The 3,667-nt window shown below is 34.0% G+C and overlaps 1 non-coding gene across 1 annotated transcript; it reads right to left on the bottom strand.

Moving 5' to 3' along the window:
- Positions 1-714: 714 nt before the first annotated feature.
- TRNAP-UGG (transfer RNA proline (anticodon UGG)) lies at positions 715-785 on the bottom strand. Its single transcript has one exon. It is a non-coding gene; the product is annotated as a tRNA-Pro (tRNA).
- Positions 786-3,667: the final 2,882 nt, after the last annotated feature.

Genomic DNA, 3,667 nt, shown 5'->3' with positions numbered 1-3,667 from the left:
TTGGATAAATATATTAGTTTTTGTTTATGTTATGTTATATTCATTTTGATAAATAATTAAACCACAATAAATTATTTTGCATTTTAATATAAATGAATGATATTCTGACATTGTACTTGCAGGGTTGCTATAAAGTACGTGACACAGAGACAGTCTTGAACAAGTATTTTACAGGGCCGCGATAGCATACGTGGCACACAGACAGCCTTGAACAAATGTATTTCAGGGATGCTGTGACACGTAAGCGGTCTTGAAATACTATTTCACAAGGCTGCTTTGACACACGTGACACACAGACATTTATGTGTTATTATTTTACATTTTTTTTCAGTTTATTATCATCGTCGCTGTAATGCGACTTTAATTTCTTCAATCATGTTAGGAACGGGTGTGTGTGTTGTCTTGAAGCAATGCTAGATCGGGATATCTGCTGAGTCCACCGAGAGGTATTGAACTTACGAAAGATATTTAGAGCGTTTAGTTTTTATTTACGTAAGAGCCCATTTTTGAAGCTGGTGAATTCAGGAGTTTAGGGGAAGGAGGTTTTAGTAAATCCTCAGGTTCCCCTCGCGGTGTAATGAAAACTTTACATTTCTTCAAATATATAAATTTATGCATGACAAACACATCCAATCTTGGAATATGGATATAAAATAGTGTAAGAAGAATACATCTTTTTCACTGTTCAGAAGTATCACTGAAAGTGAAAGAAAAGGGCTCGTCCGGGATTTGAACCGGGACCTCTCGCACCCAAAGCGAGAATCATACCCCTAGACCAACGAGCCGATTTTCGACATCCTTTGTAAAGTATATGAAAATATCTATTTAGTTTGATAATACATATATTTCGTCTAAGTAAAATAAAGTTGTTCTCTAAGGGTATTAACAAGCTGTCACCTAAAAAACTCTAAAAGTATTACAAAATGGATCATTACCCACAGCCCACACTGGGGCTATTCTCTTATCAACGAATAGTTGGTTTGATAGTCATATTATAACGCCTCCATGGCTGAAAGGGCGACCATGTATGGTGCAACCGAGGTTCGAACCTGCGACATTCGGATTTAGAGTCCAATGACCATGCCGAGGCATCTCTTATCAAAATTCTCACGAAATTCATTTACACTTTAAAATTATAAAGATATTTCTCGAGTGACAGATCAAGAGAACGATAATGACGTCACCACGAAATCAATTACTGCAGCAAGAAGGAAACAGTCTTAGAATACGGTTTGCATATTAGAAATTACACATATTTTACATTATCAGAGGAATAAAACCTCAGGTTGAAAATCACATTTCTAAAATGTAACATGCAGTTTTAGAAACGTTCAAAAAGTGCTTCGTACTGAGGTCGAACGTATCGTTTCGAAATTTAGATGCTGATATGAAAGACTGCAATAAAGCTTTCTAGTTTCAAATTGAAAGATTCCATAACGTCCCAAACCAAAAACACTAAAACATCAGCTAACATTCGAAGCCTATATTTAGAACAGAACCTTTTACCTTGACTTCCGGCAGAATTATGCCTTTCTTTTAAAGGTGTTTTTGATAAAGAAATGAGACCCTATAATACGTAATTTATTAATTTTCTCCTCGAGACTTATCAATCGTGAAACTGTTGGTTGTTTACGTAGGACAGAAGTAAGTAAAGTTTGAAGAAACTGCTTCGTATTATGATACAGACGGCGATAAATAGTTAGAGTTATGTTCTCTTTGTCACGTGACATATATTTAAGAACGTAAAAGTGCCACTAACATATAAAATTAGTAGTTTTTCGAATGTCATCTTCATACCTGTTCGTTTTTTAGGAATAAGTTTCTCTTCGAATTACGTATGATTCCTGATGCACCTTTTTCGTCATTGTTAGTATGAGTGGAGTTTTAACTCTTAATATTTATTTTTACATTACTCATGGACCCAACTTCATTCAACTGGGATAGCTGTATGGCTTCGGAATGACAACCCTAAAATCAGGGGTTTGATACTCCTTGTTAGAAAAGGCTCCATGTGGTTTTGCTACAATAAAAACACACTTTTCAACTGACAAATAAAGAATTTTCATGTTAATGGTAAAATTAAGAGATATATAATTAAAGATCTATTAATGGAATGAAACACTATATTGCATTAATAAATGTTCATAAATCCTACAACAGTACATAAATACACAAAATCGTGAAATTACTTCTCGAGATCCTTTACAAACGCCTAACTTTGTGCGACGTACTTACAATACCGAATAATGATTTAGTTCATTCGTAAAATATACGTAATGAACATATCTGAGTCTTATGATATTACGATGTACAGTGCAAGAAGAGTTTGACGTTTTGTAGCCGTAACGATCACTCTTTTTTTTTGCACAACTCTTTTTTTTCTATCGCTGTTTTTTATTGAAATTCAGTGATTGGGATTTTTGAAGAATTTCGTAAGATATGGAAATATATTATTGGTTAAAGTGTGGTAGTTTGAATGAAATTTTTTCCTTTTGTTAATATTAATTAATTTGACTAAACACGTGTTTCTGTTTCCGCTCTAACGAGGCAGCGTCGTGGCTTTAACAGTTAAGTTTGAAAGTGTAGTATAAAGAAATGGCATCATAAGTATATTTATATCGGCAAAATCTAATACACCTTAAATATTACAGAGGTTAATGAGATCTGAATCAGGGCAAATGGCAGAGTGAATGTATACTTTCAAGTATACAACAATTTCCAAATTAACAAAATGGAATTACTTGTTACTATCTCATCTAGATGTAGTTGGATAAATATATTAGTTTTTGTTTATGTTATGTTATATTCATTTTGATAAATAATTAAACCACAATAAATTATTTTGCATTTTAATATAAATGAATGATATTCTTACATTGTACTTGCAGGGTTGCTATAAAGTACGTGACCCAGAGACAGTCTTGAACAAGTATTTTACAGGGCCGCGATACTATACGTGGCACAGAGACAGCCTTGGACAAATGTATTTCAGGGATGCTGTGACACGTAAGCGGTCTTGAACTACTATTTCACAGGGCTGCTTTGACACACGTGACACACAGACATTTATGTGTTATTATTTTACATTTTTTTTTCAGTTTATTATCATCGTCGCTGTAATGCGACTTTAATTTCTTCAATCATGTTAGGAACGGGTGTGTGTGTTGTCTTGAAGCAATGCTAGATCGGGATATCTGCTGAGTTTCCCGAAAGGTATTGAACTTACGAAAGATATTTAGAGCGTTTAGTTTTTATTTACGTAAGAGCCCATTTTTGAAGCTTGTGAATTCAGGGGTTTAGGGGAAGGAGGTTTTTGCAAATTCCCTGGTTTCACTCGCGGTTTTTATTAAAACTTTACATTTCTGCAAATATATAAATTTATGCATGACAAACACAACCTATCTTGGTATATGGATATTAAATAGTCTAAGAATAATACACTTTTCTCATTGCTCATAAATATTACTGAAAGTAAAAGAAAAGGGCTCGTGAGGGATTTGAACGCGGGACTTTTCGCACCCACAGCGAGAATCATACCCTAAGACCAACGAGCATATTTTCGTCATTTCTTTGTAAAGTATGTGAAAATATCTGTTTAGTTTGATGCTACATATATTTCGTCTAAGTAAAATAAAGTTGTTCTCTAAGGGTATTAACAAGCTGTCAC

This window comes from Tachypleus tridentatus, chromosome 1, assembly GCF_004210375.1.
Source record: "Tachypleus tridentatus isolate NWPU-2018 chromosome 1, ASM421037v1, whole genome shotgun sequence".
Taxonomy (NCBI): domain Eukaryota; kingdom Metazoa; phylum Arthropoda; class Merostomata; order Xiphosura; family Limulidae; genus Tachypleus; species Tachypleus tridentatus.
This window is presented reverse-complemented; position numbering and strand designations above follow the sequence as displayed.